We start from the raw sequence: 10,334 nt of genomic DNA, 5'->3' as shown, positions 1-10,334 counted from the left end.
TAGATTTACTCTGAAACCACAATGGTCACCATACAGAATCAAATGGTGGGCCAAATGATCGCTAATTATTGAATTATTATCTAATTTAAATACAAGGAGCTCATAGGTAGCGAATCTTTCATGCCATCAATGCACAAGTGGGTTTCAAAAAGATCATGGAAAAATGGAATAAATATAGTGAAATTTATCCATGATCCTTTTGAATCCTCTGCATGTCTGTCCCTAATAAATAATGCTAAAGAGTGTAGTATTATTGTTAAACAGAATAATGTAATAAATCTTTTATAATTCCTCAATTATACATCTTAAAAATCTTTAAGAAACCTGTTCATTTTCCATAAAAACTCAGAAAGAATACTAAGAAATTTACATAGAGTATCTTTCTTGAAGATCTATTAAAATTGGTATTAATTCTATTCTCTAGCTATGGTAAAGAGACCAGTTAGGTTACAGTATATCTGTACAATTCACAAAGAAACTTGTGAGAGCTGAAAATTAACAAAATGGCTTAATTTTTCTGAGTCCTGCAAATTTTGCATATTCCAAAAGGTGGTTTCTCATGTTATAGTTAAAAATCCAACCTCATTATATAGTTTTGAGTTTTCCTTCTTTGAAAGAATGCCAGGTCCCATAGGTTCTGGCATGTATGCACGTGCACGAATGTGTGCCTGGCTTAGTTTTTGATGTCCTTGAACATTATAATGGTTACCATGGATAGGTGTTCATGGAGAGATTCAAAGTTTCTGTCTACTCAGAGTCTCCGGGAAGAAAGCCTGGCTGATGCACTTTGAGAAACCAGCCACTGAAACCCCTCTGCAACATCCCGGAGCTCTGACACACATGGAGTCTGAAGGAGTTGGTGTGGGTTTGATGGCATCTATTTGGCCGGGTTAATTTCTAGGGGTGTGGGAGAATCCTGGCTTCATTTGCTACCCTCAAGGCTGTCAGTTAAACTCCACCAGCAGATCTTTAAAGGAAAAACGAGGCTGGTGGTTCCTGTACAGATTTTGAATATCAGAAACCTACATAGGAACACTATAAGTGAGAATTGACGTTGTGGCAGTGAGTTTACTTTTTGGGGTTAAGGACAATGAAGGTTTGTAGGTGGCACAAACAGCTTGAGCTAGACTGTTCCACTGAGGGTTGATGGGTTAAATTCAGCCAGCATTGCTGTGGAAGAGAGGACTGGAGATCTGTTTCCCCAAATGATACTCCAGAAACGCTATGGTATTGTTCTACTACATAACACATGAGGTTGCTCTGAGATGGAATTAACATGACATGACACCTAACCAAAGGTAAAACAAACATGATGAAAGCATATTCATATCTATGGACACACATTGGTTTTATGTTGAAAACATGACTAAATCAGAAACACAAAAACAATTTTCATTAAGAATCACCATGCCCATAGTGAAAAACATGTAAGCCTACTGAGAATTTGGCATATCTAAATTACTTAGTGAACTAGTCCTACTGCTACAGTAAATGTATGGCAGCACCACGAAATGTAAGCAGTTGTATCCCATGATGTGGCAATCTGGTCACATATTAATTGTAGCCCAGAAACCACAAGGAAGAATTTAAGGTCCTATGGCATCACAGAGTGCACCTGAGAACAATAAAGCAGTGAAGAAAGCAAGCCTTTTATCAAGAATACTTGGATAAAAGGTTAGAAAAATTAAGTATGCCCATGCAGTGGGAGATAGAAAATGGTAACTTTATTTTAAATAAGATGATATCTTACTCTATATAAGAATTATATATCTTAATGTTACCTTGTATTAGGAATAATTGTGACCCAATTTTAAAAAATGAGGAGCTAACCTTAGTTGGACACAGTTCTTACACAGTCAAATCAAACAAATTGAAGAAGAAACAGCTAACAAATGAAATCAATCAAAAGGATTACATGAATTTGCATAATTAGAATTGGGTTCTATGAAACATTGTATCCACTAGGATAACTGATAAATGAGCACTTTAAATACTGTCACGGTGAAAATAACTCAAAACAACCAAAAAACTGCTTACCTTGAAGTCATGTGTCACTGAAAGATAATATTAATGCACAAAACCAAAATTCACTGCCATCGAGTCAATTCTGACTGATAGTGACGTTATAGGGCAGGATAGAACTGCTTCCTAGATTTTCAAAACTGAACCTCTTTAGTTGGAGAAACGTTATTCTTTCTCCAGCTTGATACACGAAGGAACCTGAAAACAAATAAAATATTTGCTGGATTCTGCAAATCAAAAGGATGATAAAGGAAACCAAAATTCCCTATTAATAAAATGAGTGGACATTAAATCTGGGCCAGCAATGCTCTATGAGTCACGAGGGAAGATAAGGGGGTGGTGGCATGGGTAGAAGAGCGCAGTGATAAAGAGATGAGCCATTAACACAACCAATGTCTGAGCTGAGGTGCTCTTCACACTCCAAGTGGAAAGGTACAGCATCAGCAGAGATAAAACCCAGGAGCTGTAGTAGAGATTTAAGTCAGCACCCCAAGTTAGTAAAGGGCTGTGGAAGGCAGTGCATGCCTAAAGTCCATTTGAAGGGTATCCCCAGGGATTAAATCCTCCACCAAACTATTGCTGATAATTAATAAGTGTTCTCCTTAAATTCTATTTGAGATTGGAGTACCTTTTGCAGTTCGAAACAGAGCACAAGCTAGTTTCCGATGGGCAGACATGACTAAGGAAGCACATGCAGTCAAGATCTGTTTTGGAGTAAAAAGGAGACCCCATTTTAAACATAGTTCAAAAAGAATATTAGTTAAACCATAAGAGAGAAAGACAAAGTAAAGACACAAATCATCTATCTGGATGAGGGAAGCCACCAACAGGAGGTGGAAATGGCTTCCCAGGTTCACATTTGAAATGTGAATTAAAGGGTGTGTAGGGGTGGGGCAGGGCATATGAAACTGCCACGAAAGCATGATTGGTGGTCAATGAATACATCACAATGACAGACTCTTCTATCCTTAGATAGCAGGCTTACAAGATGGGTCCAGGGCCTCCTGACCAATGCAGTAAGGGCAAGGCTGATAGGACATGGCTCCTGTCTAGGAGACCCCTATACCGTTTGGTGACCTCCATCAAGGACACACATGCAGGCAAACATCCAAGAGACACTGCCCCTCCCTGGGCTGCCTGGAGAGGTGAAGGTAATCCACTCTCCCAAGCCCTCTGCCTGAGGGCCAGATTACCTACAGCCTTGCTTCCTGGGCAGAACGAACTCAATGGAGGTTTACTCTATGCGAGGACTTAAAGTGTGCGGGGTTTGGGGCTGTGACTGCTATGGCACCCTTTTGCAAAGCAAGGTGCTGGGAAGTTAAACTCTAATACAGACCGCAGTCATCATGGGGTGGCCTGATGACTGCAAGGCTGGCCGCTCCTTTCGGTAAAGGCCACTTGCTCTCATGCCTGACACCTGACATGGAGGGAACGACACCAGACAAGAACCTACCCCCAATCGGGCCTTTCTGGCTTGAGGGGTGAGGGTGCATGAGGGGTTCTGGGCAGGATAAAGGAGACAGAGTATTCCCATGCGTGAATGCTCAGAGAACTGTACCCAGCTCAGAAAGGATTTAAATGGAAACGCCCCAGGGGATCATGGCATCCTGGAACAGGGGCCGACAGGGTGCGGGAATTGTAATGTCCTCAGGAACCAAGACACAGCTGGGGATGTCACCCTGCAGGGGTCTCCACTCATGGAATCCACATGGAAACATAGAGACTCACCTACGCTTGTGGGAAGCTCACTCTGAACCTTCTCAGTCAGAGGAAGTAGGTTCAATAGGAAATTGCATCACCTAGGTAGGGGTTGGGATGGAGTCTGTCCTAAGGGGTGTGACTTGGAGGAGATAGGGAGGGAGGGGCCGAGACGTGAGCTTCAGTTCCTGGAGTGGCAACTGATTCATTCTTAGTTGCATAGTCTGGAAGCCCTGCTGAAACCTGTTCATTTTGGGTGACCCTGCCTGCATTTGAAACACAACAACACACAAGCCATGACTGAAAGGTAAGCTGACAGAAAGTGGTGGGTGGAGAGCAGGCATCTCAACTGGGAATATCCCTAGGAGACACTCTCATTGTATGGATTACAGAGACATACCTGACAGCACCTGATGCCATCTGCTCCACTTGACCGTGCCTCTCCTGGCACCATATGACTTTCTCATGAACTCCTCCAATCACGCAAGTCAAAGAGGCCTAAGCCTAGTAGACTCAAGAGCCACAACAGAAAGACCCTATACAAAACTTGATCCTCAGACACTGATTTCAGGCTCTGCTCCCTATGCTAGACCACCCAGACTCCAGCCTCCTTTTCCCAGGTGCATGCTCAGGTTAGCATCTAGATTAGAGATTCCTGAAAATGCCACAGTTGTCTTCTGCTCCTCCTTGTCCCCTCCCCCTCGGTCTCCATCTCCTCATTGCTAAAGACATATACCCCCCCCATCTGTGGGTTCTGTATTACTCTTTTGATGAAACCTTTCTGTGTGCGTAAGTGTCTTACTTCCAGCAAGTTCCAGTCATCTCATTGTCCTTCACCAACAGTGTTTCCTTTAATACATTTGTTGTGTTGAGGTCTCTCCCTTCTGTTTCCATATTATTGAGTGTTTTTATCAGGAATGGGTGTTGGATATTGTCATATATCTTTTCTGAATCTATTAACATGATCAGAGGGCTCTTATTCTTTTTCCTGTTTATGTAGTCGGTTACATTAATATTTTTCTAATGTTGAAACATCCCAGCATCCCTGGTAATAATCCTACTCATTAAAGGTGAAATATGAACTCAAGGTGCTCTCTAACTCAATCCATCCCATTTCCACAAATCTGTACATAAACTGTTAGGGTTTATGATGTAATCATTCTCCTCAAATAATTAGAGTCATGTAATCATCAAATTTGTTACTGTGTTGTTAAAACACCAATATAATATATCCCATTGTAGAGTGTGTTTTTAAATGCTTTTACCTTACATTCTCTGCAGTTGTAAAATTGTGTATTAAAATAAAAAAATAAAGTTCTCATGCAGATCTACAGTTGTTCAATATTGTCCATAACTCATGATTAATCTTGCAGTTATATATTTTAAAATCATGATTATATGGTTTCAACAACTGTTCTGAATTATTATTACATTCATGCTTATTTTTAAAAGAAATACTCAACATTTTATTACTTATTGTACTTAGAGCCAGTGTATAATGGAAATTGTTATAGTTTGGTGTCATTAAGTGAGTTCTAAATCATAGTGACCCTGTGTACCACAGGAAGAAACACTGGTCTGTCCTATGCCATCTTCTTAATTGTTCGTATATTTGAGCCCGTTGTTCCAGCCTTTGTCAATCTAAAAAGTTTTCTTCTTGTTTGCTGCCCCTCTACTTTACCAAGCACCAGTTTCAATGTGATGTTACTATTGTATTTACCTCCAGTTTTCAAATACACAAACACACTAAGGTTTTACGTATATGAATAAGAACATATACTTAAAATAACAATAAAGTCAGACCTGTCATATGAATTCTAGACTCATAGAACCATAGAGAGCAGAGTAAAAGCTCCTTAGGCTTTTGTTTTTTTCCATTTTATAGAACATACTGTTTCATCTTTACCATAGCAGGTAGTGTTCTTATAAACAAGAGTCCAAAACTAGACCGATGATGTAGTGTTTTTTTTTCTCAGTCTCAGACATGCATAAGCACCACATGGAAGTTAAAGTGTACTTCAATATCTTAAGAGATGAAAAAAATATTCAGTTTGTACAACAGAAAAGGGGGTAAAGGGAGACTTTGGACAGGGAAAGATATGACAAAATAATAATTTATAAATTATTGAAGGCTCATGAGGCAAGGGGGAGCGTAGAGGCAGGGGAAAAAAAAGAAGACCTGATGCAAAGGGCTTAAGTGGAGAGCAAATGCTTTGAAAATGATGAGGGCAAAGAATGTACAGATGTGCTTTACACAATTGATGTATGGATTGTGATAAGAGTTGTTGAGTCCCTAATAATATTTTTAAAAAGAAAAAAAGAAAATATTCAGTTTGTTTTGTGTAACATTAAAATGTGTTGCGGTGGTAGAAGTATATTGCTTATTCTTTTATGTGGCTCTGAGCACACCTTTTACCATGTGGATATTCAGTGTCCCATAGGGAAGTTGGTGCCTTTAGCTCAGTCAGTGATGTCTGTGAGGTATGTGACTTTGATCATACATCTGATAATAATCTATCCGTTTGTCAGGATAAGAATCTGAGTGTTTGCGGTTTTTTGCCCACTAAGACCTCCATATTTTATTATTTCCAATTCACCGCAATCCCTTCCTGTATGGTCAGTGTAATGAAGAACAAACTTTCAAATAATGTTGGTGGGAATGATGTCATATTAATCTCTGCCATATCAAGTAAGATTCTTATTTTCCTGAATGTCTATGCAGCTTAATGAAGCCTTAACTCCTGCCTGCTTTTTCACTTATGTATTACCGGATCACACCCATGACTACTCTCCTCCCATTCCTGGTCACGCTGAGACGGGCCGGAAGTGGCGGTGTCCTAACCGGAAGTGAGTGTCATACCGTGGGTCCTACTTGCTGTGCCTGGGGCGTGGAGCCAGAGAAGCGCCTGCAGCCTAAGCACTGTGTAGTGGGCACGCCCAGGTGAGGGGTCGCGCGGTGACCAGTTTGGGGTGACCCTGGTGCACACAGCAGCCTGGCTGGGTGCAAGCGCCCTGCTTCCCCCTCCCCCGCTCCGTCAGCGCCCCTCGCGTGGTGAGATGTGGGAGGGTGTCCCAGGGGCTACTTCCATCCCCCAGTTTTGGGATTGGTTGGGGTTCCTGGGGAGAATTCCTGTTGGAGAAAGGAGGATCCCAGACTGGGGCTTTAGGCGTCGGGGTTCCCGATTCATTGCGGGAACTTTGCGTGTCTCCCCCCTCCATTGTTTCCTTTCACACAGCGGTGGCTCCTCCCTGAAACTCCTACAACGTCTTCCGCTCACAGGTGAGCCCCGGGTCTGTGGCTTCTCTCACCACGAAGTGACTGCTGTTCAGGAAGCGAGTGGCTGCAGCTGGAGCACAAAACGTTATGGCTTCCTCCGGAGGTTTGCCCAGTCTGGTCCCCTGGGCGGTTCCGTCTCCGGGAACGGGGAAGGGGAGGGGGAGGGGAGCACCAGGTAGTCCGGAAACGCCCTGGCTCATTCTTGACAGCCGGGAGGGCGGCAGTGGGGAGCGTGCTCAGTCATGAGGGTGTTGAAGTGATAATCCAGCGCACCCACCGCGCATTGAGGTATGATTGGCATTCCCAGGTTGCTGGGGTTAAGTCCAGGACTGGGACCTCAAGGGAGGTGACCCAGGTTGGTGGCTACCAGTCAACGGTATGGCAGGTGGCAAGTAAAAGGAGAAAGAGACAGGCCCAGCTGTACAAAGATGGGGTCCAGTGAGCAGGAACTCAGCCAAAAAGAGGGCCAGTCTTTCTTTGGGAATGCATATAAGTCTCCAAAGAAGGGCAAGACCCCTCAAGTACGGAAGATCCCCCATTCCCACATACACTCTTCAAAAATTTTGCCTGTTATTTCTTTAATTTTTACAAAACCCTGTTTGTTTTTAACAGTAGAAAGAAGCTGGAGGAAAGCTTCTTAGTGGAGGACAGACAGCTGGAGGGGAGGTTTCTTTAACAGGGACAGGAGAAACTTGCCATCAGTAATTAATTGCTTTTCATGCAGAGAAAGTAGCCAGTAGAAGACATCCAGGCAATTGAACTGGATCCATTATTTCTGCAAATGTGCTAGTGTGGGGGAGTGTGGGAGCTGCTCCTGGTTATTGCCCAAAGGGATATTTCTGTTTCTGTTGCCTCTGAAGAAGTAGCTTGGCCAATGTTTAGATTTATGCCGACTCCATTTTAACTGTGTATTCCCACCTGGAGTCATTTTATCCCTGTTCTAATGAAAATTCCCTGAGTGTGTTGCTTGGTTTGTAGGGTACTTTTGGTTTGGTTTTAGTTTTCAATAAGCACTTTTAGGAAAATTTCTAGCTTTACCGAAGCCATGAGCCAGATCCGGGAGTTGAAGGAGGCTATAGAGTTGCTCAAGGAGACCATCCAGGTGGGGTGTGCCTCTGCCAGTGAGGGACTGAGGGGCTGGCCTGGTGCTCCACACTACTCCTTGAACACATACATGCTGGCATGACAAGAGGCAGCGCTCCCATGAAAACTCACTGGCAGCGATTCTGACCCAGTGACCCTATGGACAGGGTAGAACTTCCCGTGGGGGTTTCCCAGACTGTAACTCTTCACAGGAGTAGGAAGCCTCATCTTTTTCCAGCCAGTGGTTTCCAGCTGATGGCTTTGTGGTTAGAAGTCCAGCATGTAACCCATCAGACACCGGGACACCTGGTCTCTACTGTAGTCTTAATTCTCCACCCAATCTAGCTGTTCTAGGAAAACTCATCCCCATGCCACATGGGACTTCCTACAGTCCCCTGGCCAGGGGGAAGTTCTGTTCAAGTCCCTGCCTGAGTTTGGAGGGTGATTCATTTGCAGAGAACAGCTCTTGTTCATTCTGTGAAGGTTCACACTGTACTTTCTAGATCCCAGCTCCTGTGTAGAGACAAAAGCCCTCCAGCATGTCTGTGTAGGCTGATAGGCACCTACCTTCAGAATTGAGATCAAATTCTAGTGCTTCTATTCATTAGCTGATTTCCTTGGGAAAGTCTTTGAGCCTCTAGTGGTTCGTCTCTGAAGTGGGCCAGATATTTGTGGGTTAAGCGACTCAGTGCAGGTCTGGCATGCCGTCAGTGGCTGCTGATGTGATCTGTGCCTCAGAGAGACATGCACACACATCCTAATGATGCTGGACCAATTGGAAAGGAGGCCACGGGACACTTACAGCTGAGGATGAAAGTCCAGGAACATTGCTGGGGCCTGTCCTCCCTTTCAAATGCCTCAGGGGCACAGGCATTTGAAAGGACACGAAGAAAGAGCTGGACACAGGCCAGCCAGGTCCTGGTGCTAACCGGCCTTCCAGAACTCATTCTAGTTCTTGATCAGCACAGGGAACCTTTGGCGGGAGTTGAGCAGAGCAGTGACATGGCCATGGCAGCATGAGGTATATCACTGGGGCTTCAGTGTGGAGCCTGGTGCAGGGACTTGGAGAAAGGGTGCAGGTGTGGCTGCAGGAAGAGTGGGTCAGAGGTTGGGATATTTCAGAAAGGAGGTGTGGCTGTGACATAGGGATTGTGGTGGGGGCTGACGGGAAATATCGGAGCTATTGTGCGTTGGGGCAGATGATAGAGGGGGGTGGCTGGCAGGATTTGGTAGCATACAGGGTCAAGAAATAAAGCTGATCCTCAGCTTTGTGATGTAGGCAAAGTTTGGGGGCCTCCTGGATGAGGATCAGGAGGCAGGATGTGGCCATCTTATGCAGGCATTTGCATTCCTTACCTGAGTCAGGACCCCAGGAATAACTTGCTACGTTGACTGGCAGTTACTGAACTGGCTGGGTCTTTTCCCTCTGTTTTGCAGCAAGGGCCAACCTGATAAGCTCTCCCGAGATGTCCAAGCAGCCAGACTACAACCCGGGGAAAATTGAGAATAAAGCAGAACCCACTGTAGACCTGCTTCTCAATTACCTGCAAGGTGAGGCTGGTTGCAAGGGGGTGTGGGGTGTCGGGGCTGGGGAGTGGGCGAGGGTTCTGCTGGCTCCTGAACAACTACAGGTGTTGACAGCTGTGCCTTGAGTGAGTATGGGACCTGGGGACACCACTCACCCCAGTGGACCATGTCATTCCAGCTTTCAAGAAGGCCCTGGACCTGGTCATGCAGGTGCAAAAGCAGACCAACAAAGGAACCAGAAGCAAGAAAAAGCCCCAGTGATGACTCTAACAAATCTGCAAAGAATGGAAGTTTCCCACAAAATTTTTGAAGCCCCCTTATACCTATCTCACAACTTTTGCCTCTTCAGTATTTACAGGTTTAAGCCTTATTGACAGCTATTATAAAAATCTGTTTGCAAGCTAACATTCCATGATCCTTGTAGTTTTTCCATCACCTCTACCCTCCACCCCCCACTTTCTGCTTACTGACCCTGTTCACTACCAGTAAACTTTGCTATCTCACTCGGGGGAAGTTCTGTTCCAGCCCCTGCCTGAGTGTGGAGGGGGATTCCTGTCCAGAGACCTGCTCTTGTTCATTCCGTGAAGATTCACACTGTACTTTCTAGATCCCAGCTCCTGTGTAGAGGCAAAAGCCCTCCAGCATGTCTGTGTAGGCTGATAGGCCCTACCGTCCGAATTGAGATCAAATTCTAGTGCTTCTATTCATTAGCTGATTTCCTTGGGAA

The 10,334-nt window shown here is 44.4% G+C and overlaps 1 long non-coding RNA gene across 1 annotated transcript; it reads left to right on the top strand.

Annotated features, from left to right (window-relative positions):
• The first annotated feature begins 6,580 nt into the window (after positions 1–6,580).
• On the top strand, positions 6,581–10,084 carry LOC142427962 (uncharacterized). The gene is made up of 4 exons (XR_012780123.1): positions 6,581–6,661; positions 6,957–7,000; positions 9,518–9,631; positions 9,786–10,084. It is a non-coding gene; the product is annotated as an uncharacterized LOC142427962 (long non-coding RNA).
• The last annotated feature ends 250 nt before the right edge of the window (positions 10,085–10,334 follow it).

The sequence above is a fragment of the Tenrec ecaudatus genome, chromosome 15 (assembly GCF_050624435.1).
Source record: "Tenrec ecaudatus isolate mTenEca1 chromosome 15, mTenEca1.hap1, whole genome shotgun sequence".
Classification (NCBI taxonomy): Eukaryota; Metazoa; Chordata; class Mammalia; order Afrosoricida; family Tenrecidae; genus Tenrec; species Tenrec ecaudatus.
Note: the sequence above shows the minus strand (reverse complement) of the source record. Positions and strands in the feature narration are given on the sequence as shown.